Source organism: Balaenoptera musculus, chromosome 5 (genome assembly GCF_009873245.2).
Source record: "Balaenoptera musculus isolate JJ_BM4_2016_0621 chromosome 5, mBalMus1.pri.v3, whole genome shotgun sequence".
Classification (NCBI taxonomy): domain Eukaryota; kingdom Metazoa; phylum Chordata; class Mammalia; order Artiodactyla; family Balaenopteridae; genus Balaenoptera; species Balaenoptera musculus.
In genome coordinates this window covers 33813649-33841318 of record NC_045789.1, presented here as the reverse complement: position 1 = coordinate 33841318, position 27670 = coordinate 33813649, and positions in this window count along the sequence as shown.

The following is a 27670-nucleotide window of genomic DNA, read 5'->3' as shown; positions in this document are numbered from 1 at the left end:
TTAAGGGCATAACTGTCAGCAAAAACAGATGAGCCGGGGTTTTGGGGAGAGGATGCTGCGTGGGGAAGGAAGGGGGACTTGGCAAACGCCGTGAGATGAGGAAGTGTCACAGGGCCCAATGAGGGGACAGAAGGAACACAGTGTTTGAACATGTTTGACTGCCAGAACTAAAGGCAGGTTCCAGCCCTGAAAGCTCCCCTGACCTGGGGCAAGCTTCTTAACCTTCCTGAGCTTCATGGAGCTGCTGTGAGGATTAAATGAGATAATCCGGGTAAAGTGCTTAGCTCAGTGCTGGTCACAGGGTGAGCATTCAATAAGTGTTGGTCTCTATGATCGGAGAATTTGTGAAACTCCTTCACCCACTCTCCCGGTGACCGTGGTGACTCTGCACACACGTGCTGACTCATTTCCTCATTCGGACAGGTCTGTGATAACCCAATTCTGCATTGGATACGCTTTGGTCTTGACTGGCCAGTTAGAGACTTCATCCTCCCTTGCAAAGCTGGTGGGGAGAATGGGTCCACACAGGGTCATTTCACCCTGACGGATTGTCTCCCACTCTAATAAACAGTGTGGCTCTGCCCATGTGGCAAAGTCAGCTCCCCTGGTATCTGGGAGTTCAATTTTCTATATGGTTAGAAATAGTGCCATCGTACCGTGTTTATGAACAGTGATGCTGGAGCAATCATTACTGAGTACCTTATTACTACTCGTGGCAACTGTGGGCATCTAACCAAATATGTGATTACACATGGGCTGGCTTTATGGTTCCCCTTGGGAGGCACCTGTCTCCAAGGCCATGTGGTGTTTTTAAGACACCCCAAGTCCAGGGATGCCATCCATGGGACCGGCACAATAAAATCCACTGCAGACTGTGAGCAAACAGTCCAAATTTATCTCTTGCTCTTGGTCCTATGGCCCATGCCTGTCTCCCATACCCAGCTGCTGTCCTTGGACTTCAAGTTTTATCCTCGGCCTGAACAGTTGGCACCTCCCTGATGTTACCTGCTGCTTTGCCCTAGATTTGATGCTCTCATCCCTGACCATGCTCTCCTGGATTCTGGCTCTGTGCAGTAGCTCTGCTTGGGCCAGTTAATGTGTGTATGTACCTGGGCAGGTACCCAGCTGGAGATGATCTGCCTTGTTTATTTGAAGATAACTAACATCTCACCATTAAAGATACGTTGCTTTAGCCCAAGTTATAGAGCTTGGGATGGTACTAGTTTTTACTTGGAGAGGGGGAAAGAGTTTCACGATGAAATCATTTGGGATACACTGGGCTAACCATGGTTAGACAGGTTCCCTTCGCCCCAAATCTTCTCTGAGCTGTTAAGGTGTTGACTTTAACTGTGAACCTTCAAGAAAGAAAGTGTGAAGCAGTTTCCCAATATTATGTAATCATCAACTCTTTTTTTTTAAAATTAATTAATTTATTTATTTATTTTTGGCTGTGTTGGGTCTTCGTTTCTGTGCGATGGCTTTCTCTAGTTGTGGCAAGCGGGGACCACTTTTCATCGCGGTGTGTGGGCCTCTCACTATCGCGGCCTCTCGTTGCGGAGCACAGGCTCCAGTTGCACAGGCTCAGTAGTTGTGGCTCACGGGCCTAATTGCTCCGCGGCATGTGGGATCTTCCCAGACCAGGGCTCGAACCCATGTCCCCTGCATTGGCAGGCAGATTCTCAACCACTGCACCACCAGAGAAGCCCTCAACTCATTTTTTTTGAGGCGTAGCGCTTGGGACTGGAACGTATTTCTGGGTTAGGGATTGACTTTTTCTTGTGATCTCTGTCTCTGTCTCTCTTTCTCTTTCTAGGTGTCTTCTTTCTAAATAAAAATATCATATGGTATCACTTATATGTGGAATCTAAAATATGACACAAATGAACCTATCTATGAAACAGAAACAAACTCACAGACATAGCGAACAGACTTGTGGTTGCCAAGGGGGAGGGAGGGTGGGAGGGGGATGGATTAGGAGTTTGGGATTCGCAGATGCAAATTATTATATATAGGATGGATAAACGACAAGGTCCTACTGTATAGCACAGGGAGCTATATTCAATATCCTGTGATAAACCATAATGGAAAAGAGTATGAAAAGGAATATATATATGTATAAGTGAATCACTTTGCCGTACAGCAGAAATTAACACAACATTGTAAATCAACTATACTTCAGTAAAAAAAAAAGAAGAAGTACTTCTGGAAGGAAATATATATCAAGTCATGATCACTTTAGGGAGAATTAGCCAATTAGTTTCCAAGCACCCTGGGTTTTTGCTGCCCAAAGACCCTCAGAGCTGTCTCTTCCTTTCCATCTCATCCTGACCATCTGCCTGGGCTTGGCCTGGCAGGTTGCATGAAAGAGGTGATTGGAAGGGACTGATGGGGGACACCTGGCTCCTGAACCACCTCACCTCACCAACCTTCCAATTTATTCCTTATTGTGTTTCCTCAATTACCAAAATTCTGACTTTTCTGTCCATCTGTTGTGTCTTCCAGCCCACCCATTATGGACAAGGATGGGCTTCTCTGGCTTTCTGCCTGGTCTGCCCTTCCTCATCCCCTTCTTTCTCAGGTCAGTTTGGATGGTCACTGATATGGTTTGGTTGAAGATAATAGAATATTTGTGATGCAAGGGGTCCTCGTGCTGATCCATACTTGCTTCGTAATTCAGGAGAAAGAAGAGGGGTGAACGACATGTTAGTGGCTCCTGACTCCCAGGCCAGTGTTTTTTCTCCTTGAACTAAGCTGCCCCCAGGACCTATTAATCAGGACTTTTTATTCTGTATTTTTAATGCTTTGACATTTGGGGCCTTGATAACCCAGAGAGACTGCCTCTCCCGGGGCTAGCTAATTTCTAGAGATAGCAAACAACTCACCTGTCTTGCAAACATGCCTCGTAAACCAACCAATCCAGAGCTCACAGCCCAACCACATCCTAGATCAGACTCTCATACTCCAGGATACTATCCACATTCCTAATACCCCAGAGCCATATCCCAGGCAACTAGGAACACCCCTGTACCCCAGAGCCTGCTGAAATTATTCAAACAGTCAATCTTAAGCTTGATTACTTGCCTCACCCATTCTTTCCCATGGAAACCACATTAAAAGCTCCAGCCCCAGATTCCCTCCCTCCCTCTGCCTAGTGACCCTGGTGCTTCCCCATGTGGTCCCCTCCTCTTGGGATCTGTGAGTGCAACAAACTCTCTTTTCAATGGCAGTTCCTTCCTGATATGTTGGTCTTACCATACCTGAATAATAATAATAATAAACCCTTATATTTAAAAATACGACTTGGTCCTAGGGAATTGGCTGTACTTTTGGAGGACACAGAAGCCCTCTGAGGTTTGGACATGTGGAGGTCCTGAAGAAGGATCTGCTGGTGGCAGAAAGCAGTTGTGTTAGTGAGCCTGCTATTTCCCACCCTTGGAGGCTGATTCCCGGAGGGAGGCCCTGATATCACCACCCCTAGCCCCAGAGGACCACTCTTTAGGGTCCAACACTGACAAAGCCACAATTCTTTTTTTTTTTTTTTTAATTAATTAATTATTTATTTTTGGCTGTGTTGGGTCTTCGTTTCTGTGTGAGGGCTTTCTCTAGTTGCGGCAAGTGGGGGCCACTCTTCATCGCGGTGCACGGGCCTCTCACTATCGCGGCCTCTCTTGTTGTGGAGCACAGGCTCCAGATGCGCAGGCTCAGTAGTTGTGGCTCACGGGCCTAGTTGCTCCACGGCATGTGGGATCTTCCCAGACCAGGGCTCGAACCCGTGTTCCCTGCATTGGCAGGCAGATTCTCAACCACTGCGCCACCAGGGAAGCCCAAAGCCACAATTCTTTTGCCTTGGGTGCTTTCACTCAAGCCAGACAACCTTGTATTCTCAAAGGGAAATTGACTTCAAAAATAAGGGAAATCAAAAGGAAAATGCACCAAGAAAAAAAAAAACACACAAAAAACCCACTAACACGCATATACACGTGAACCAGAACAAAAAAATGAAACAAAAAACAAAAAAGAAAGGAAAGCAAAGAAGGAAGGAAAAAAAAAAAAGGAAGGAAAAAGAAAGAAAGGGAAAGAAAGAAGGAGAAAACCTCAGAACGGCTGACTTCAAAGCTCTGGGCTGCAGCCACCTTGGCCATGCTCCATCTGGTCCTTTCAGTCGATGAGAGATCAGCTGTTTATGGATGATGGTGAAGCCCCCCTCCCACAAGTGCCTCTATCCCTCCCCTCCACCCACAGCTACATTACCGATTAAAAAAACAACCACATTATGGGGCCCATTTGTCAGTCACTTCTCCCTCTTTGGATGGGGCCAAGGCAAATGAACGCTGTACTCAGATATTGCATTGGAATATAACTATTCCATTCAGTCTGCACCCTGACTTAGGGCCACACCCCTTCCTGTGGCCCCAAACCACAGGATCCTCTGGGCTTCATCTGCTTCCAAAACTCTTTCCTGCCCACCAGCTCCCGTTTGTCTCTGACCCTTTATTTTTGCCTCTTTGTAGGCCTTCTCTCTGATTCTCTTGGACATGACAACCCAACCCTGGCTTGTCTAACTCTGGCCTGTAACCTTGACACTCTGGAAGACCCTGCTGTAGAAAATTGTCCCCAAGCTCTGATCCAGGCTCCCAGGACACTGCTGAACAGAGCCTTAAACTCTCGAAGGTCTAGAAGGGATGCTGTGCAGAAACCATGTTATTAGAAGCTATTTGCTAAGTCCTTTGTATAGTAAACAAACATCATCACTCCAGCAAAAAAAAAAAAAAAAAAAAAAAGAATTTAAAATAAGTTAGAAAAGGAAGAAAAGGTGGAAGGACTGTGCAAAGGCAAAACAACAGGCTCTTTGAGGTTATGTGACCCTATTCATAACTATAACAAATATTTCTTCCACTGAATAAATATTTATTGAACGCCAACAATGTGCTGTGTACCATGACTTCTAGGCCCTAGGGATATATCAGTAGATTAAACAGAGGAAAATCTCCATCCTCATGGGGCTTCCATTCTACTGGGAGGGGGAGACTGGTCCTAAACATAATAAATTAGCAAATTAATTAGCAGATGGAAGATGGTAGGTGCTAATGAGAATTAGGAGGGCAGGAAAGGGCATTGAGGCATGCTGGGGAGCCTGCAAGCTAGGCTCTTAGTAAGAGCATTCAGTAAAGGCCTTAATGAGAAGGTGACATTTGAGCAAAGACTTAAGGGAAGTGAGGGGGAGAATTCATGCAGATATTGGGGCAGGTGCTCTAGGCAGATGGTTCTAGAGGGGCCAGTGCAAAGGCCCTGAGGCATTCAAGGATAACAAGGAAGCCAATGGCTGCAGCAGAATGCCTGAGGGGAGATTAATCAGAAAGGGATGGGCGGGGGTCCCGGGTCATGGAGAGTCCCAGGTCATGGGGGTGGTAGGCTTTATAAGAACTTTGGCATTTACTCTGAGTGAGATGGGGAGCCATGGCCAGCTTTTGAACAGACAAATGATGTCATCTGACTTATATTTTGAGAGAACCACACTTTTAATTTATTGAACACTTCGGATGGTGCCAGGAATTATGCTAAACACTCTACATGCACTATTCTTCCAATCTTCACAGCAACTTTTAGGGCAAGATTCTATTATTATAATCTAAACTTTAAGAAGTGAGGAAACAGACTAGAGAACTAAGAAACATGGCCTTAGCTAAGAAGTTAAGGGGGCTGGTTGAACCCCAGCCTTCCTGACTCTAAAGCTAGAACCCGTGACCACCTCCTTGTGCCTTGGGGAGGCTGTGGATGGACTCACCATGAGTTGAACCCATTAGACTTCCATGCCCCCTCCGGCCACCTTGTTGGTCATATTCTGAAGAGCACAATGCCAGAAGTGAAAATGGGACCCAACCTCAGTTCTCTTTGTGCTGTCTTTGCATGAAGGACATTTCACCCCTACTTGACTGAATTTAAATCTTTCTCCTTTACATGTGACCCATTGTAGTTCAAATTTCATACTCATAAGCCCAAGCCCATGAAGTCGGTTCACCACAAAGGCACTGATTGAAGCCAAGCATGTGAACATTGCTTAATAAAATGCCTCTTGAAACTTATGGGTCAATAGGCCCCTGAGGTACACATATGACACCCTTCCCCACCCTGTTCCTATCTGACTGACCCAGCTTGGGAGGGAGACCTCCTTAGCACTCCAGAAAGAAGGGCAGATCATAAGTCTCTCAGTACGCCTCAGATTCTCATAGTATCCCAGCATCCTTCTCCAAGTGGCTTAAACTGGCCTTAAACTGGTCCCTTCTAAATCTAAAACATGGTCTACTGAGTGATGCTTGGCCCGTATAGAGCCATTTGTGTGTGCCTGTGAGGTGAGTGTTTAAGTAAGGGCTGGGAGAGTTGAGGGTTAGAATTTGAAAAAAGCAGTTGTGCTGAGGAAGGTGTGGTGAGGAGCTGGGACAAACTCAAAGGGCTTCATTTTGCAGCCTCTTCTGATGGGCAACTCTGTGACCCAAGACTTTTAAGCAATTATGAGAGCAAAAGCTTCATTACATTTAAAGTGCTTCTGCACCTGTGATATTGTGATTTATAATAAGATGTATGTATTTGGTCTTCGTTGCCATTGCTGGCACAGAGTTCCTAAAACCACTGGAATTTCCTAAGTAGGGAGAATAATTAAGATGTCTTTTGTTATGTTAATAAGGCGACCTTTGGAAAGCACCCAGGTAATGTGAGGATGGGGGCTGGGTGCCAGGGGACCCAACCATGTAATTAGATGGTTGGACCTTTTAGTCCCTCCCGAAAGACTGGGAAGGGAAGAGGGGCTGGAGGTTGAATCAATTGCCAATGGCCAATGATTTAATCAATCATGCCTATGTAATGAAACCTCCATAAAAACCCAGAAGGATGAGGTTCTGAGAGCTTCTGGGTTGATGAACATGTACAGATTCAGGGAGAGTGGTGAGCCTAGAAGGCAGGAATGCTCCTCACCCTTTTCCCACACCTTACCCTAAACACCTCTTCCATCTGTCTGTTCCTGAGTTACATCCTTTCATAATAAACCGGTGATCAGGAAGTAAAATGTTTCTCTGAGTTCTGTGAGCTGCTCTAGCAAATTAATCGAACCCAAGCATGGGAACCCCTGACCTGTAGCTGACTGGTCAGAAGCCCAGGGGACAACCTGGACTCGTGATTGGTATCTGAAGTGGGAGAGGGGGCAGTGTTGTAGGACTGAGCACTTAACCTGTGGGATCTGGTGCCATCTCCGGGGAGACAGTGTCAGAATTGAGTTGAATTGCAGGACATCTAACTGGTGTCCAGAGCATTGCTCAGTGTGTTAAAAACACACACACTGAAATTGGGTACAGAATTGTAACACCTCACTGGGGTGAGAGGTCGTGGGAGTGTACAGGGCAGGAGAAACTCTAATTTGTGGCAGATCAGGCTCAGGTGAGACTCTTCCCAGCGCCATTTGAACAAGAGAAGGTGGACTTCTCCAGGGGAGAAGGGCAGAGCCCCTTCCCTGAAGGAGAGTCTGAAGGAGAGGGCGACATTCATCCAGGCCATTGTGCCAAGGGCCACTGTGGGATTCTAAAGGAGCAGCAGGACCCTTCTGCAGATGTTTCCGTGTTACCTGTGAACTTGACCTTCACCCGGGCTTTATTCCAAGAGCACTCTTGCCCAAGAGGCAGGAGAACGCCTTGGGCTTTGGTGAGGAAGCATCTGGCAACAGAATGAATACCAACCAGGCTGGGGTGGGGTGGGGAGCGCCACCCCTGTGGAGCCTCTGGCTCTTAACAGGCTTGGCTGGAACATCATCCTTTCTGGCCAGTGTGTGGGCAGCTTCTGTCTACATGGGCACACTTCTAGTGTCTACACTACCCTTAAGCGTGGAGCAAGCCTGGGCCCGATGACTGTTTTATTTGCAGCTGCATCTTTCAGAGGAGGAAGGTGGTGAGGGCTTAGGAAGTTTGAGTGAATCTGGAGAAAGTCGGATTCCTGGAGCAGAAGGAGAAAAGGAAGCAGCTTGAAGGGAGCTGCTGTTTGGGGGAGGAGTGCGTGGGGATGCTGACCGGACCACAGACGTTGCCACCTGTGTGAACTCAAGAATCACTGGGGCAAACATTAGTCAGAACTCAGTAGCACCAGTCCCTTCAGAAAAGATGATACTTAGACCATTCATTCTTTTATTCGGCAATTTTATTTATTTTGCATGATTATCCATCAGGAACTAGGAATGGAGACATATACAGTCCGGTTTCTGCCTTCAAGGAGTTTGCAGTTCAGAGCAGTGCTGTCCAATGCACCTTCCTGAGGTGCTGGAAATGTTCTCTAACTCTGCACTATCCAATATGGTAGCCACTCGCCACATGTGGGCTATTGAGCACTTGATATATGGCTAATGCAATGGAGGCACTGAATTTTAAATTTTATTTAATTCAAATTTAAATTTAAGTAGCCACACATGAGTGGCTACTGTATCGGACAGAGCAGGTTTAGAGGAGAAATCTATTAGGATGCTTTGGCTGTGAATCACAGAAGACACAGATCAGAATGGACAGGAAGTCTAGAGATGGGGTGGTCCTTGGATTGATTCAATACAAACAGCATCAAGGATTCAGGTTTCTTCCATCTTTCCTTTCTGCCTTCTTCAGCATGTTGACTTTGTCCTCAATTTGTTCCCTCATGGCCACAAGACAGTTGCCACATCTCTGCCCACAACAGCATCAGTGTGAGAGTTTTCTTCCTGTGTTTCTCTTGCTAAGAATAAACACTTCTTAGAAGCCCCCGCTGCCACTGCCCCAGCATTTCCCCTCTGGTCTCATTGATGAGATTTATCACATGTTGGTTCTAAGATGGATACATGACTGAATGGCCATCACTGGATGGAGGCAGCAGGGTTCACTTCGGAGGCACATGGCTGGGCTGCTGACACTGAACACGGGTTGGGTAGAAAATCACAAGGGCTGGCCCAGCATAGATTCTAACATGTACGCAGTTCTAACACACACAAACAATAAAGGGTCTAAATGACCTATGAATAAAGTGGTCTGGGAATACAAAGAAGGGAGTGGTAAAGTCTTCCCAGGAGATTTAGAAAAGATAACTTTTGAACTGAGCCTTGAAAAATGAGATTAAAAATAGTCACTTGACACAAGCATGGACGAGCTAAGCTCTGCCAGTAGGTGAGGGGGTGGTCCACATTTCTCTACATGTAAATTTCTTCAGAGAAATGATGGCATCATCCTGTGGCTTTCTCAAGCTATTCTTCTTCTCCTCTTTCATTTCTTTTTTCTCTAAGGAGATAGAGAGGGGGTCTCTTGAACCAGTAGCAACACACATCCCTAATTTCTTGCTCCATGTGGTCACCATCTATCCATCCATTCATCTACCCCCCTGCACACTCAATCCTTCTTTGATTCAACTTCCTTCTCTTGGAAGATCAGAGATGGAGGAAATTTGGCAAATGAGAGGCAATGTACAGAATAAGCATGAGACACACATACACACCCCTTCAGGAGACCCCCGGTAAATGAAATCTCTGCCCACCAAAGGCAGCCATAGCTGCTAGTGAGTGTGATGAGGCAGTAGAGATGTATCTCAATGACTGGATGAAGTTTTCAACAGTCAGGCAGGTTGTAGTAAAGGAAAACCATTAGCAATAATAATAACAAAGATGGAGGTCTGCCCCAACTCTCATCATTTTCATCTTGAGCACCCCCAGCTCCTACCCTGAAGATGGCTCTATCCCATCACTGGTCAGGGGCTGAGCTGTCTCTGCCAGCCAGGCCTGGGGCTCATCTACATCCTCTCCAGGGAAACCAGCCAAGGATATGGCCACGTTCTGCTTCAACTGTGGCGTCTCATGAGCCCCATCATACCTTGGGTTGGCAGCTGAGGGATTTCCCATCCATTAGTGAGACATTTGAGAGTAAAAGGGGTCCAGAAAGGTCATCTACATAATTTAAGACATTTTCCTCTTGATGTGCATGCATGGGCACACATCCACGCATGCACACACAGAGCTGGAATACTAAGGGCTCTCAGAGGATTGCTTCTCTCGGCTATCGCTTTTTCTCTCCATTCACTAAATTTTGCTGAGAAAATGTGGATGACTGAGAAAGAAGAAATAAGCGGTCTGATTTTGGGGAATAGAGTGTGAGGGAAGCTATTATGCCAACAAAATGTTGAGAGTCTTCTAATTTTTAGCCAATTGTTTAAAAGACAACAGATGGTAATGTTTATGAGATGTATAATTCAAGGCAAATCTGTCCAGATAGAGAAAATAAAGCATCTTTAACTTGGCTAACAAATGTTGAGCTGCATTCAGATAAATAAAACCAACCAAACCCAAGGCACATAATTGCAACATTGGAGAGATGGAAAAGAATCTTTTTTTTTTTTAAATAAAAGAATGATACATACGAGAATGAAGGGGTTGGGATGTTTCTATCCTTTCCTGCTGATCAGTTATATTATCAGTCACAGGTGAAGGCAGAATGCATCCCCAAATCCTGAATCTTTCTTTAACAACTGTCTACTCTTTCCAAGGTCATGCTACATATCAGTTTTTCAGTTCTCCCAACTTTTTGTTTTGAGCCAAATAACATGATTTTTGTTTCATTAATATTTAAGAGTAATTTAGATTGTGCCAGATGATCTTAAAGTTCATTTAACTCAGCTTGAAGATAATATTAAGCTTTCTCCCAGCATAATCTACTACCATAAATGATAGTGTCATCTGCGTATAAATGATGGGCTGAGTATGATAATGAATAGCAAAGATAATCAATATAGAAAGATAACTGCACTGGATTCCAGATAAATCTTTCAAGGATCCATTATTCTGCTTTCAGAGTTAAAGATGTATTGTTTTTGTCCAAATCTTCTAAAGAAAACACAAAAGGTTTTCATGAAATGAGTCTTTTTTTATTTTGGGGGGCGGAATGTCCACAAATTATACATGTACTGTTTTGCAGATACAATAATTAGAGTTCACACAGATCATTACTTTATTGGATTGAACAACTGTCTCTTGGCAATTGCTGCTGCTTCTCCTTTTTCTTCTCCTCCTCCTTCTCTTCCTCCCCACTCCTTCTTCTTCTTCCTTCTAAAAATGAACACTTTTAAATACTGTTTCACTTGGGACTGGCTTGAACCCTTATTTAATTTGCCATAGGCCTATGGAATGCCAGCCCATGATACCATCTAGGGAAATCCTTCGTAGTCTAAAAATATTTGATTTTAATAAATCGTATCTTCCCTTTTTATTGACCTAGAACTTATTGATATCTCTTATTTGAATAAAATACAAACTTTGGATAGCTATGTGTCAAATTTGATTTGTAAGAATTAAGGACATATTTTTCTCTCCTAAGAGAAGAGACTATTTTTAAAGTCAAAGAGAAAAAGCATAATAAGGAGGAATGTACAAAAATAAAAGTCAGTGCCAATAGATACGAATTAGTCTGTGGTGGTTGAAGACAGGGGCCTATGGCTGCAAATTCAGTCCTATTTTGTCTTCTCAACAGATGCTGGGCAGAATTATGCAAAATGGTGATTATTCTTCCTTCCCTTCCATCTCTCCTTCCTTTCTTTTATCTCTGATGTCCCATCAGGACTCCCCCAAACACATAGGGGTCTCTAATCCACATTAAGGAGTTCTGGGAAGTGCTCTTGAAGTTTTAGAGCTGGTAGAGAAGGTGGGGTTTGCTCCTGGATTGGGAAGGAATGGTTTTTCCACTTTGCAGACCCAGCAGAGCCAGTCACTGTTCTGGGTCCAGGAAGATGGAACAGATGTAAAACATACCAGGGAACATGCCAAGAAGCTTCCTGTGGGCCTGGTTTATCCATGTATCTCCTCCCACAGCCCCTGGGAGGTAAAAGATACCTGATATTTGTTAATGGAATGAGTGAATGTAGTCAGAGGAAGTCTGATGTAGAAGTTGAGAGCTTACTGCTCCTCTACACCATTGGATATATTCAGGCAAGCAAACAGCCTTTCTCTTCTGGGACTCCCTCCCCACCCCCTGCTCCGAGCTTTGCGTGTACTTAAGGAATCACTTCTTTGACTTCACAGATTTGGAGAGAAAAGACCTTGAGAAGGAAAGCCTGGGAGGCAGAGTTGCCTGAGAGGCAGTGAGTGAAGAGGAATTAGGGGGACTCTAGGTGTGGTGGGGAGATCTAGGGGGAAGAGGAACTACAGGGACTCTAGGTGTGGTGGGGAGACGTAGGGTAGAAGTGAAGCCAAACTTGTGCAAACCTCACCCTGCCTCATGTCTCCATATCTTGGCCTCGACTGTACTTTATGTCTAGAACATTCTTGTTGGCCTAGCAAGTTACTACTCTTCTTCCTTCCAGATTCTGCCTCAACTGTCACCTCCTCTTTGAAGTTTTCTAATCTTTTTTGGTAACATTAAATCTTCTTTCTTTGCCTCTCTAGTACTTTGTATATAACTTTATTAGCACTGGATGTTTATCTCCAGGTGCCTGTCTTCTCCACTAGACTGTGGACTCTGAAGGGCAAATTTTGTTTCTCTTGATTTGTCCTATGCCTAGCACAGTGCCTGGCACATAGTAGACACTTAAAAGGGGTTTGCTGAATGAGAACAATGGCACCTTGAGGTGGCAGTATGGAAAGAGTGCTGGCAGGCCGCCCTGTACAATTGTATAGGTTGTGCACCTCACATTTGTATGCTGTGACTCAGTTCTGGATCCTTAACATCAGGCTGGAAAGATGGGGAGCTTAGGGCTTGGGAAAAGGATCATCTCAGAGCCTTCTCTGTCCCTCTTCAACTTGTCTCCAGGGCTCTAAAATAACATAAGTTCTCAAGTGTAACACGTTTTTCAGGACCAGAGGGCTTCCCAATTTCCTTTCAAGTCTCCCCATCTGTGGCTCTTGTCTTGGTCTCCCTCAATAGACATCTCCATCTTTCACTGTCTCAATAAATAAATAAATGCCTTGGAGTGTCTGGGTGTGTTTTCACTTGAGAACAGTATTGAGACCAGATCTTCTCCTGTTGGGATCATTTGAAGAGACTAGAGAGGAGGAAATCCTTTTGCCCAGAGGGGAGGGAGTGAGGAGTGAGACGGAAGTGGAGAAAGTTGCAGAGAAAATAGCTTAAAGACCAAGGCAACCTCCTTCAATAATTGGCCAGGGGCCTGCCCTGTTAGTTCTGTCTGGGTAGTAAATGAGTGAATGTACACAGGGGGACCAGAGGGACGGCCAGGTTCTGACCACAAAGGGAGGGAGGCTGAGGTTGAGGGTGGTTCAGCTCCGAGGACAGGGCCACGCTGGGGGCTGGTGGGGGAACCCGCACAGAAAAGTGGCTCTGCCCTTTGAAGCCCTTTTTCACTTGTCCAACGGTCTGGCCACTAAGGTAATCATCTCATAATGCTCACTGCTTCCTCTGAGGTCGGTTTATCCTATTCTAACGATGATCATAGCAACATATCACCCTAACACGTTTCCCCATCTTTAATGGTCACAGATTAATGGTTGGAAAGGTGCCCAGAGCGAGCCACAGCCCCCTGCAGCCCTCGTCTCCCCATGTGGCACTCATCATGGTGGTACTTGCTGTCTGCTCTGATTGGGCATCCAAAGCCCGTGGAGTGGGACTGCTCTCTTGGAACCGAGGAGGAGATGGCACAGGGACATCGGTTTCCTTCCTTGGGGTAGACTGTATTCTTGGTGGCTCTGCTCCAAGCCAGAACTTTCCCTCTTGAACATAGGGTCTCCTTGGAGGTAAATTAAAAAGCACATCTCAATAGGCAGAGTCAGTGGTAAAAAAAAAAGTCTCCTTCTGAAAGAGTCAGAGCAGAGGGTGGGGGCTGGGCATATCGACAGCGGTGGGAGCTGGGGAGATCCGGCTCAGTAAGAGAAGAGCTGAGGGGGAAGGCCGGTGGAAATCACACTCCCGGCCCGCTCTGTGGTTGCTCTCCTCAGTAACGCGATAGGAGGAAATCTCTAGCCAGATTTAGGAAGCAGATACGGCTGACTTAACTCATAATGATCAGTAAATTAGGCAAGTGTGAGTCTAGTTATGTAAAGCTCTTCTCCCTAGTTACGAGCCACAGTTCTCCAACAAGGACACAGTCAGGCTGGGCTTTGTCACCTCCTGTGCCCCACATTGTCATCCACTGCTATTGGTGGGAAAAATGATCTCCTCTAATAGCCAGCCTATGAGGTAGATGCCACTTTTATCCCCATTGTACAGATGAGGAAACTGAGGCAGAGTTGAGGGCAACGGGACATAAGAGAACAGGAATTTGAACCCATGGAGTATGACTCCAGAGCCTGAGCCCTCACCCATGGCACTAGCCTGCTTTGCCATTTTCCAATAAAACGTTTGTTTAGAATCAATTTAAGAGTTTTATCAGGGATCACTGAGAGCAGAAACTTCTCCTTCTGGATCCCTGGATATCTTCACTGGTGCTCAGCTACGGGCACCTGCATTTTTACTTACTGAGTAGGGAAAAGAGAGGGTCTTCAGATTTATCATCCCTCTGGGGGTGGTGCTGGTGGTGGGAAAACCTGTACTAGCACCGCAGCAGGAGTTATGCTTCTGCTCCTAAGAAGCACGATTCCTTCTCGCCTTGTCTCATAAGCTCCGGGCTCTGTCATCCAAGATCTGCTTCTCATTTTGCATACCGAGTATCTGCTGATTATTGATTCATCTGACACTGAAAAATGCCCAGTGCTAAAAGGAATGCTGGGTCTTTCAATCTGCTCTCTCCCTCCCTATTTTCTTTATTGCCTGTGTTCTTACTTTATTGAAGAAAACATTCCACTACAAAAAAAACATTAATGGTTAGTTCTTTTAATGTCCTAGGCACCTTTCAAAGAAGAACTCATCAAACTTTGTCCAAACCCTGTCAAGGGAAACATGACCATGTGAGCGATGAGATGCCTGAACTTGAACGAAGGGGGTGGGGGAAAGGGGTAGGGGGGTGCAAACCAGAGGCGGTGGGGCACGGGCCGACGGAACAGTTCACACCGCACCTGAGACTCTTACCTTGGCAGCACCTTGCACGCCTGAGACATTTTAAGCCTCCCAAAGTCCAGGCCACTCCCTGAACTATTAAAGCAGAATCTCTGGGGGAGGAACCCCAACTGTACAGCTTTTAAAGGCTCTCGTGTGATTCCACTGTAGGCTTCTGATTGCCACACCACAACTTATTATGGAGGCGGGGGGTGGGCTTCTATAAGAAAATGGCCCTGCCAGCCAGCTCACACACGAACCCCCAGAGTGGGTTCCGTGAGTCCTTTACTTGGGCTTTCAGTCACATCTGATATTCATGGTGTGTTACATATCTGTTACTGCACAACAAATTACCCCATACTTAGTGACTTAAAACAGCCAACATTTATTATCTCATAGTTCCTGTGGGTCAGGAATGTGGAAGCAGCTTAGACGGGTGGTTCTGGCTTGCAGTCTCTCATGACGTTGTAGCCAAGATGTTGGCTGAGGCTGCAGGATCCCCTGGCAAGATGACTCCCTTGCGTGGCTATAGGCAGGAGGCCTCAGTTCCTCACCACGTGGGCCTCCCACAAGGCTGCTTGAGCGTCCTCTTGACATGGCAGCTGGCTTCCTCTGGAGTGGGTGACCCAAGAGCCAGAACAAGGAGAAAGCCACCATGCCTTTTATGTCTTAATCTTAGTTGTCTTATACCATCACTTCCACCACGTTCTGTTTGTTAGAAGTAAGTCACTAAATACAGCCCACAGTTAAGGCCAAGGGGAATTAGATTCCACCTTTTAAAGGGAGAGAGAACAAAGAATTCATGGACTTGTTTTAAAACCATCACAGTGGGTATTGGAGATTAGTGGTTTTCCTCATTTTACTCATCTTTTTTCCCAGATGGAGGCCTTCATCCTGGGTTCCAGAGATGCATCATGAAGTCAAATGCACAGCCAGCAAAGACAATATCCCCTGGTCCAGCTTCCTTCCTTCTTCTCTCTTTCATTCTGGTCCTTGACTCATTTGCCCCAGCAACCCCACAGTTACCCTGTCCAGCTTCTGCTTTCTCTTGTCTGGCCTCAGTGTGGATTGTCAGTCTCTTCTCAGTGTGGTTCTGCTGCTGGGGATGGTCATGAGGGTAGGGATGCTTTGGACCAGGAGGGAGGAGGAGGTCAGTGAAAAGAGGCCCTCTCTGTGGTCTGGCCCCACACGCAGCCCTTTTCCTCAGTAAATCATAATCTCCTGGGAGCGCATCTCCTTTTATGCTAATGGAGCGTTTGTCTTATTGCCAGACTTGAATGACATTATACAGGGTCTGGCCTTGAGCTCTTGGAAACTGGAATTAGAGCAGGAGGGAAGGATCTTGTCTACCACATTTGAAACCTGGATTTTAAGTTAATTATACATGATTAGCATAATTTAATTACACTTAGGACAGAAGTTTTCAAAGTGTGTTCTAAGGAACCTAAGCTTCTATGAAGATCTTTGTGGAATTTTGCAAATGTTTTATTGAAAAATTTTTAATACTGTATGTTTTAAATTGTAAACAAATAATATATTCTATACCAGCTTTTAACAATCACCACATAACTTCGTGCCTGCCAACCTAACTTCATGTGTCTGAGCCCAGATATTGGAATAAAGCTTTTCCCGCTATCACTGTTAACTAAAAAGTGTCTTGAGTTTGTAAAGCAAACAGTTTTTTTCAAAACCTGTTAACATTTGCAGCTCCTCATTTGTGGGAATCAGTCTTTCCTCAGGATTATACAATCAAAACAAAATGCTAAAATAAATTGGATGCTTAGACTGGTATGACTTTGATTTATGACCCTAACTCCCCATTTTAAATTATGCATTGCAAAAGTTCTCCATTATCTCCCTGATTGACTTCTAATAAATAAAAGTTATGAATTAAAGCCTATAAAATAAATGTTTAATAAAAATTTGACCATTTTAATCTGTTTTCTACATTAGTATTTCAGAATGCTTGCCGTTGAAAATTACAGAAAACCCAACTCAAAATGGCTTAAAACAATAAGAGGATTTGTTATCTTACATAAAAAGAAATTCCAGGGTTGGTGGATTTCAGGGCTCAGCAATATTGTGGAGGACCCAGGTTCCTCCCATTTTCTGTTCTGCCTTCCTCAGAGTGTTGACTTTGGGCTAACTCCCCTCAAAATGGCAAGATAGTTGCCATAGTTTTAAGTATCCCATGTACACATGGAAATATCCAATGGGTGGAAGGGGCAAAGAGTCTCCTCTTAGGAGCAAGTAATTTTTCCCAGAAGCCCCTGAACAGGTATCCCCTGGCATTTCATTGCCTAGAACCTGTCTAAACCAGTCACGGCAAGGGGAAGGCCCGCCATCATTGGCCTTTCCTGAATCATGGACCCTGAACCAAACCGGGGCCCGGCCAGCATGAACGTAGGACAGAAAGACTGTTGGGACTCTTACTAGCAGTGCCTTCTAGGATTTGGGTTTCTTATATGAATCATTAGATAACATAATTTTGCTACTGAAAAAAAAATTTGTTGGACAAATTAGGAGTATTGAGAACTTTTCCTGGGCCGGCCTTGGGGCTGTTTATGTGGAAAGTTAGTTTTGCTGATCTTGCCCCAGTTTTGCTGGGGAGGGAAGGGAGAGCTCCTGCCTGCATTAGCCTCAGGGCTGCGGCCCACTCTTCAGCACGGTTCCTCTCCTCAGTCATACTGCCTGACATCTGCATGGAGAGTAACAGTTTACAAGGTGTTTCACATATATTGACTTAGGTAATCCCCAAAGGGTGATGCAGTCTAGGGGCTCCAAAACCTAGTTGACCATTCCATTATCCCCATCACCTGGGGATCACTTTGAACTAAAGAGAGTCGTTGGTCTCACCTTGGACCCACTGAATCAGAACAGTGGCCTGGGAATTAATTTTTCTCAAAAAGCTCTTACAGGAAAATGCAAGGGGTTTGACATGTTTGGAGAGTTGGTGCAGCTGGATGAGAGGCTGCAGATATGGGCAGCGGTCGGGTGAAGCTGGGACTCCAAGTTTAGGACTTGGACTTGGTCCGGTAGGACATCAGATGAGCACCTATGCAGTCGCCATCAGGTGGGACACGGCCGACAGGTGATGGCTGTCAAGTCAAAGCAGCATTGGAGAGAGAAAACAAGACAGGGCAGGAAGAGACTAAGGATACAAAGCCGACAGGGCTTGGATTCTTTTTGTAAAAATTTTAAAAAATTGAAGTATAGTTGATTTACAATGTTGTGTTAATTTCTGTTGTACAGCAAAGTGTCTCAGTTATACATATATATACTTTCTTTTATAAATATTCTTTTCCACTCTAGTTTATCATAGGATATTGAATATAGCTCCTGGTGCTATACAGTAGGACCTTGTTGTTTATCTATTCTATATATAATAGCTTACAACTGCTAATCCCAAACTCCCAGTCCATCCCTCCCCCAACACCCTCCCCTTGGCAACCACAAGTCTGTTCTCTATGTTTGTGAGTCTGTTTCTGTTTCACAGATAGGTTCATTTGTGCCATATTTTAGATTCCACATATAAATGATATCATATGGTATTTGTCTTTCTCTTTCTGACTTACTTCACTTAGTATGATAATCTCTCGTTGCATCCATGTTGCTGCAAATGGCATTATTTTGTTCTTTTTTGATGGCTAGGTAGTATTCCATTGTATACATATACCACATCTTCTTTATCCATTCATCTGTCGATGGATATTTAGGCTGTTTCCATGTCTTGGCTATTGTGAATAGTGCTGCCACGAACATAGGGGTGCATGTATCTTTTTAAATTATAGTTTTGTCTGGATAAATGCTCAGGAGTGGGATTGCTGAATCATATGGTAATTCCATTTTTCCAGAGTGGCTGCACCAACTTACATTCCCACCAACAGTGTAGGAGGGTTCCCAGGGCTTGTCTTCTAATTGAATTAAAAGAAAGACCTGAAGTGGCTCCCCAGTGTCTAGTTTGGAGGATTCTGTCTCAACAGCTCCCTCTTCTCTGTCATTGGCTTTCTGGCTGAGGAAGACAACTTCCCTATCCAATCCCCCTGTCCCTCCTAAAGCTGAATGTTCCAGCATTGTCTATGCTCATGGTTTCCTAACCCTCCCTTCTGCCCACACCTGACCATCTGTCATCACAAAAGAACAGTCATAAAAAACCAGGCTTCCACTGAACTTACACATCATAGTTTTTGTCTGCAGGGAAAAGGAATAAATCCATTTCATGTCAGCTGGAGAGGAAACATCCATATACAATCTAAATAAGGAGAGAGGCCATGTGGGGCTAATTTGATTTAAATAAAATGTTAATGTTTAAATGAAGAAAACAAAGAAAAATGAGTACTAAGGAGCCTGGACTAAACAAGAAGATATTTGAATTCTCAAATTGCTTGCTTGTATTCATTTTTATTGCGTTGCATTCTAAATAAAATAAATTTTAATGTTTTGCTGAAACTCTAATAGAAAGTATGAATGAACAGCGGAAAGGTTAAAATGAAAATCCTTGAATTTCATGAATAGTAGGAATTTAAGAAACATTCTTTAAAAAAACATTCAGGAAAAGCTCTGACAAATTTACCTGTTTGTTTGTTTGTTTTTAGGCAATATTTTATGAGCACCATCTCCAATCTGACCACTTCTATTCTTTCCAAGATCTCTAGGCTGAGTCAGGCTCTGTACCTGTCCTCCACGTTTGAAAGTCCCTACACGTCCCCACTCATTGTTTTGCTTCCTGGAAACCTGGCTTATGGTTCAGTTGCTGACATATCCTGGTTGAACACAGGAATCCCACTTCTTTGCCACTGAAATAAAACACATTAAAGGGAGTCATTTCATATATAAAAGGGTGAAAAGGGTGAAGAACTCTTGTGAATGAAAGTCCACCATCTCATTCACTGAAGAGCAAGTGGGAACAATGTTGAAAAAGAAACAGAGGTTTGATGAAATTATGCCATTTGAAGCAACACGGATGGACCTAGAGATTATTACACTAAGTGAAGTGAGTCAGAAAGAGAAAGACAAATACCATATGATATCACTTATATGTGGAATCTAAAATATGATACAAATAAACTTATCTATGAAACAGACTCACAGACATAGAGAACAGACTTGTGGTTGCCAAGGGAGAGGGATAAATTAGGAGTTTGGGATTAGCAGATGCAAACTGTTATATATAGAATGGATAAACAACAAGGTCCTACTGTACAGCACAGGGAATTATATTCAATATCCTATGATAAACCATAATGGGAAAGAATATGAAAAAGAATGTATATGTATGTATAACTGAATCGCTTTGCTGTACAGCAGAAATTAACACAACATTGTAAATCAACTATACTCCAAGAAAATAAATTTTTAAAGAAGAAGTTTTGAAACAGTCAATTTTTAAAAAGTGGTATATCTATCCAGTAGAATTTTACTCAACAACAGCACCAAAACTATGATATTGATTCATGCAAATAAATGGATGAATTTCAAAATAATTTTGTTGAGTAAAAGAAGCCAGACCAAAAAAATGGATGTATATTGTATATGATTCCATTTTTATAAAATGCAAACTAATCTATGACCAAAAATATGGTGGTTGTCTAGAGATGATGTGTGGGAAGGACAAAGTACAAGGTGTACAAGGAAACTTTCAGGGGTGATGGATCCATTGAGAATCTTGACGGTGGTGAGAGTTTCACGAGTGTATACATATGTCAAATCTCATCAAATTTACACTTTAAATGTGTGCAATTTATTGTGGCTCAATTCTATGTAAATGAAGCTATAAAAAGAAAAAGCAACAGGAAGAAAAGAGAGATTGAACCTTCTCAACTGAAAATTTTCAAACAAGATGATTAATCATCATTCTTGAAGGAATTTTTTCTTTATAATTTTACAGCTATTTTTGCAGGTTTATGTTTCCATACTAACCCCACAAGTCATGTCAGTAAGTCCTTTCTATTTTCCAGACGCTTGGGCATAAGGAGACTTGTAGAGACACAGGTTGGTGAAGACATAAAATTTGTCTTTTCTGTTTTGCTCGGTCCCATTTGCAGCTCCTGGTCGTTTCAAGGATTCCAACTCTCAGCCTGCGCTGAAGGCGGGAGCCTCCCTCTGTGCCTGGGCTGGCCACTGTCCAGCTGTCCTTTCTCTCCTTTGTGCTCTGGAAGCTCTGATGAAGTGAGTGGCAGCTGTGCGCATTGAGATGTTGAGCAGGAGTTCAGGTGCTGGGAGGAGATTTTCTCCCTTGGGGAGAAGCGGTTCTCAGAGGCCAAACATCTTCCCTGAAGAGAAGCAGAGGGAAAAATCAGAGCAGGGAGAGGTGAAACTGAGGGCAGCCTGTGGAGAAAAGGCGCCATCTCTGCCTGTCATGGGCCCCTGGGATGCAGGGTTTGTGGAAGTGAGGTCCCAGGGGCCCCCTCCTCCTCCTCATCTTCGCTTGTCTGCGTTTTCCATTAAAAGACGTCACTGTGGTGTTTGTGATAATGATGCGCAGATCCTCAGGAACAATCGGCTCAATGCAGGCCCCAGAGCTGACCTACTTAGACTGTAGGATTAGGGCAAAGGCTTATCAAATGATACCTTAACAGTAGGCAGACATTGGTGCTCAAGGAGGTGAACAATTCCAGTTAGAATCACTCCTCCCATTGGCCGGAATTATATGTATTGAACATATTTGCTATAATTTATAGAGCAGCTATGAATAGTCAGGCATTGTGTTAGGCACCTTATACACATTATTTATTTAAATCCATACACCTGCCCAGCAAGGAAGTCATTATGATCCGCATTCTACAGATGAGAAAACCGAAGCTCAGAGAACCAGAGTGACCCCCCAAGACCATGTACTTAGCAAGTAGAGCTGCTGGGACTGAACCTTGACGTGTCCAGATCAAACCGCAGTTCTCTTTCTTCCTTGGCAGACTGCTTACTCCTTCCCCAGGCCCCGTTCTGTTAGATGCCACCTGCTTGTCTCGAATCTCTTCTTTCTGTGTCCTGCTCCGGGTTTTGTTTGCCCCTACATCCCAGCCTCCTAACAGGTTGTAAAATACGATGTTAGCTGATAAAGAATTTAGGTATAGCACTCGCATTTTCAGAACAGAAACAAAAATATCAAAAAGCAGTCTGGGCACCGACTTTGGAATCAGGAAGACTCTAGCAGGGTCAGAAGTACACAGTATGACTGAACTTTCTTGAGATTTCCAAATCTCTCTTCCCGATTCCGGTAAACATCGCTGACCTCCAAGCTTTCTCAAAGCAGTCCTAAGCAATCTTACCATCAAGGAGACAATTTCAAAGTGTGAGGAGCGTGGGTGAGCTCCAGGCCTCAGGGTTCCCCAGGTGGACGCTGATGCCAGGCCTCCTCTCTGTTCTTGGAGCCAGACAGGTCTGCCCTGAGGGGCCATGACATTCATTTGTTTCCCTGCCCTGGTCTGCCAGGGCCTCAACGTCCTCTCATAAAAAAGCAAGGGGCCAGGAAGTGCAGACCAGGGAAACAAGAGAAAATGAAAGCTCTTTTGGGAAAGGCAACCGTGACAAATTGAAAGGGTGGAGGAAATACTAGCTCAGACAAGAGAGGGGAGAAGGCTGCAGGAGAATAAGCAAAAGGAGTCTGTGTCTGTAGCCCCTGGACCAGCGGAACGCTGATTTGTTTCTTATAAAAAGAGATGTGTTATTCTTTTCCTCTTCTCTTGGCAAATAATGACAAAGAAGAATGGTTGCAGAGTTTACTGAAATGGAATAGTCTGTGGGGTATTCCGAGTGAATGAAATGTGTTCTTATCATGTTCCCCACTGACTTGTTTTTATTTCAAATTGCCTACAACAGGTGCCCAAGTCTGGGCAAATTATAATAGCGTACCTTGCAACAGCTGTGCCTGGAACACGCCTAGAAAGAGTCAAAAAAGGTTACACAACATGATCGGTCTCCTATGGCTTGGAGCAGCTCTAGAATTTAAAACATTTCCTTGTCCTTGAGTTAAATCCAGCCCTTGTGATGTGTGTTCTGTAACTTAATATGAAAGGCTGCTGATGGATGGGTTGATACTGTGGCCACCAAAGCTGGCAGTGGGCACCTGCTGGAGCATGTGCATCCTGAGTGGACACAGTTCTGCAAATACAGCCTCTGAGAGATGGGGCTGTTCAGTTTTTCCCACACCTGTAGTTTAATATGGCTGTCACCTACACCTAAGATACTTCTCAAGCTGCAGCCCAAATAGAATGAACTGTAGTTTCTGAAAATATTTCTGGCACCTTAGTTTCCACTCTTTTTCTCCAACTCAAGTAAACATATATGAATGCAAGTGAGTGACAGTGGTGCCATTAAATCTGTTCTAATTTGATACAAAAAAATAAAATAAAATCCCCAAACTTCATTTCTTTATTTGTAACAGACTCATAGAGGCATGACCTACAGTTGATGCTGGTACCGTATGATCCAGTACTGCAGCTGAGAACCATTGGTTAAGAGGACTGTCTTAATTTGATAAAATATGTCAGTCATATAGAACATAATACAATTTTTTTCCAAGTATTTTTCTACATGTGATTTGAAATGGAACAGAACACTTTCAGAGGGCAGATGGCTAACCATGTGTCTCAGTCAGGATTCTGAGTTGCAAGCAACAGAAACAGATTCTGGCTGACTTAAGCAGAAAAGAAACATATAAAAGGGATAACGTTGAGCTCACAGAGTTGTTGAGGCACTACAGGGCCTGTGCATTCAGAACAATATCCCCAATCAGGCTGCAGAGCTTGCCTGGCTAGGGCACTGTTGCTGCTGAGCCTGAGATGAAGTGGCCAGTCCTACCCACACCACCAGCATGAGCACTGCCAGCCCAGCAGCTCCAGTTTTCTGTAAACCCTGCCACTACCAGAGACCTATGAGGTAGCCCCAGATGTTTGGCCAAGTGGAGGGCATGGGTTGGAATCCCAGAAGGTGTTTTAGAGTCAACATATTATGAGGGAAATCAGTAGATAAACTTAATTCTGACATTTTGCTGGACTGTAGGCAAAGCCACCATATTTCTTGTTTGCATCTCCATCCCCAGGCCCTAGCATATTACCTGGCACTTAGAAAGGGCCCAATAAGCATTTTTGGAAATGAAGTAAAATTGAATTTTAAATTTAGAAGCACCCTTTCCAAGGGCTGACTGCCAGTCGCTATTGCAAATTAGTTCTAGCAAATCAAATTAAATTAGGAACCAATCAAAAATAGACTCTCTAAGCCCAGTGATTGTATTCACTTACCTCCCATGGCATTGCCCTTAGACCTCTGGGTTAGTGGTCGGTTGGTTTGTTTTTATGCACAATGACAACTTTCCTTTTTCTAGCATTAACTGTGTGTGCCTGTGCTTGTCCATCCAACTGAGCATGTTGACTGAAGTTTATTTTGCTAACAAGTAATGAAACTATCACCAGCCTTCATCTGGAGATGAGGAAATTTCCCAGAGTATTTGCTTCTGTTTTGTGACACTTGTCTCTTTGAAGGGGAGGAAAAATAGAACAGGGGAGGTCTTTCCCTGTGGGCAAAAAAAATTTTTCCAAAGCCTATTTGTAGTGTGTGGACCATTACATGGTCCTCACATTACGTTCCTGTTGAATTACCCTAGATGCTTTGCCCTGTTTGTTTCTTCCTGGTCCTTTGCAGAATTCCTGAGTATAAGACTGGAGAGGAGAGGGCATTGCAGAAGATCATTCTGAAGAAGATTCAGCAAGATGGTCACTGTTAACACACAATTATACAATTAGTGTTTGAACTGTGCTGTAAAATGGCAGTGTGGATTACTTCCCATGGTGTACATGCCAAAAGTAGTTTTAATTGATTCTGAATAAATCATAAATTTTTATACCCTTGATTCAGAAAAATATCTTTTAAAGTTTAAAGGTCCAAAATCTCAAGGTCATTGGTTAGGAGAACAGAGAAGTGTTTTGAAATGATCATGAACTAGATTCCATCTGTTTTAAGTTCAATCGGATTAAGGCATGAATGTGCCCATTCTCTGCCAGTTATTTTCTTGGGGTGAGGGGGTTACTTTTAGTACATATGTGTGTGTGTTAAGTTTCTCTACATGTATGCTCTCCTTCTTTGGTGCAGAAATTATTTTTTTAAATGATTTGCCTTCTTCAGTTTTGAAAAATGTAGCATCTTGATTCCAATTATGTTTAAAATAAGTATATGTGAATTAAAAATTATCTCTGAATGGGATAATTAATGGGTATTGAATATTTCCCTTTTGTTCTGTAGCTTCCAGCTTTTCAGGAATGAGTGTGTATGGCTTCCATGATCAGAAAAAAAATACATATTACAGGTATTTTTTGCTACATGACCTTCTTGCATTCTTAAAAATTCCCATTCTGCAAATTCATGCACCTAAAATAACAGAGTTTATGGGGAAGATAGGATTGGAGCAGATCACTCAAACCTATGGAAGTCTGAAACCAGAATATTTATAAAAATCAATAGCAATCCTAATAAAAATAGTGGCATAGGTGAATATATGAAGCTTGGGGTTCATATACTTCCTCTTTTGCAATATATGTCTTGGAGGGCATTCATTTCTGATAGAGAACATTTTCATCAATATTAAAATTTGGATTTAAGGTATAGCCTTCTTCATGAATTCATTGTTTTAACATACAGCATAATATCTGGGCAGCTTCTTTACCTTCACTTTCAACCTGCTCAGAATAGCTTAAGATAGTGGAAACATAGGGTACTGAGTCACTGAACCAGACAATACGTGCACTACAGAAAAGTCAAGACTGGAGAGTTCCAGTGTTTTCCTGAATTTTGGCATACATTTGTAAGACTTTAATTTTTGAGAAAGCTTGCCTGAGGTTGCTTCAAAGTGCTAACCTGCCAGGGGAAATTGCATAAGACCCAACGCTATTTCTGCATTATACTGACTGCATTCCCTACTTGTTGATCACTTGTGAGCTAATTTATATGACAGAAACATGCATGGTCACAGAACAGAGTGTTTAAAAATTCTAGGCCCGGTCATTGCAGTGCCTAGACTGTAGAGAGCTGTAAAGAGCAGTAAGAAGAAAAGTCTGGAAAACTAAAAAATTAAAACTTTTCTTGAACCATGCGAGAAAAGCCAAGAAGCCTAAAATCTAAGGAAAGATGGGCTTCTTTCCCAAAAAGATGAGCATGAACACTGGTTCACCCTTGGCAGAGCACGGGAAGAAGAAATCTCACGTTCCGTCCTCTTGGGTAAGAAGAGTTTAGCTAAAATGTTAAAGAATTGCCAAAAATGAGGTGGGCTAGTGTGAGGGTATAGAAACGAGGGAGCCACACACATTAGGGACACTGCGTCCATATCTTTATGAACTTCTCTGGGTGCTCATCTCTTGGGTAAGATTGGGGATGGAGTGGGAGACCTGAGAAAGCAGACCTGGAGGAAGGAGCAATGACCACTGCAGGGAAGGTACAAAGCCTTCTCTCCTATGGAGCAAAAGCCTTGAGCTCCTGAAGGTGAGCAGCAAACTCCTGACACCTTCAGGACATAGGGAAGGGGTAAAGAAGAGCACCTCTACCTCTAGTCAGGAGGCACTCCTGGGCCCAGGATCCTACACCAATACCAGGAGAGGTCTCCTACTGCTGGAGGAGGGCAGAAAGCTCCTGTCCATACAGGATGAGATACAAAAGATACAAGGTGGAGTTTGGCTGCCAGAGAAAGGAGGAGCAGGATCACTGAGAAAACCCCCAAACTGAAACTGAAAACATAGGGCCTGCCTAAGGTCGAGGGTGAGCCAGGACAACAAAGAAACCACCGCCCACACCCTCCCATCTTCCACCACCAGGGTAGCAAACCCCAAGTAACAACAACAGTTGTCTTCCTCTGGATGAGAGGCGAGAGCATTGAAAGAGACACTTTTTGAGGCACAGGCACATAAAGAAGGCTGAAAAATGAGGCTAGAGTACGTGATACCCTAAGCTTAAGGTAAAGTTAGATCAGAGTTTCTTAACAGTGTCACTATTGACTTTTTGAGCCACATAGTTCTTGGCTGTGAGAGGCTGTCCTGTACATTGTAGGGTATTTAGCAGCATCCCTGGCCTCTACTCGCTAGATTCCAGTATCATCCACCTCCTTCAGTTGTGACAATCAAAAACATCTCTAGACATGGTTAAATTTCCCCTGGAGGCAAAATAGCTCCTTGTTGAGAACCACTGCATTAGAGAAATTTCAAGTTAGTGTACTGAAGATGGCCGTAAGCTTAATAAAACTCAAACTCATCTTAACTTCTGACTAGATTGACTCAACCTCACACTAAAGGTCTGGAAGAAAAGGCATACCCGTTTCCAGACTTAGATAATATTTACCTCAGTCTCTATTATTCTACACATGATGTCTAGCACTCCACAAAAAACTATGAGACAGACAAAAAAGCAAGAAAAACCAATTCATTGTTAGGAGTCAAATTTATCCTCAGAATCAAACTCAGAGACAATTTGGATGTTGTTACTATCAGACAGGAAATAACTATGATTAATATTTAAAAGCTCTAGTGGGCCAATGAACAACATGCATGAACAGATGGAGAATTTGCGTAGAGAGATGAAAACCATAAGAAAGTCAAATGAAAATAACAAAAATGAAAAAACAAGATAACAGAGATGAAGAAAGCCTTTGAGGGCACACAAATATAATTAACACAGCTGAGAGTCAGTGAACTTGAAAACAGGTCAATAGAAACTACACAAACTGAAACACCAAA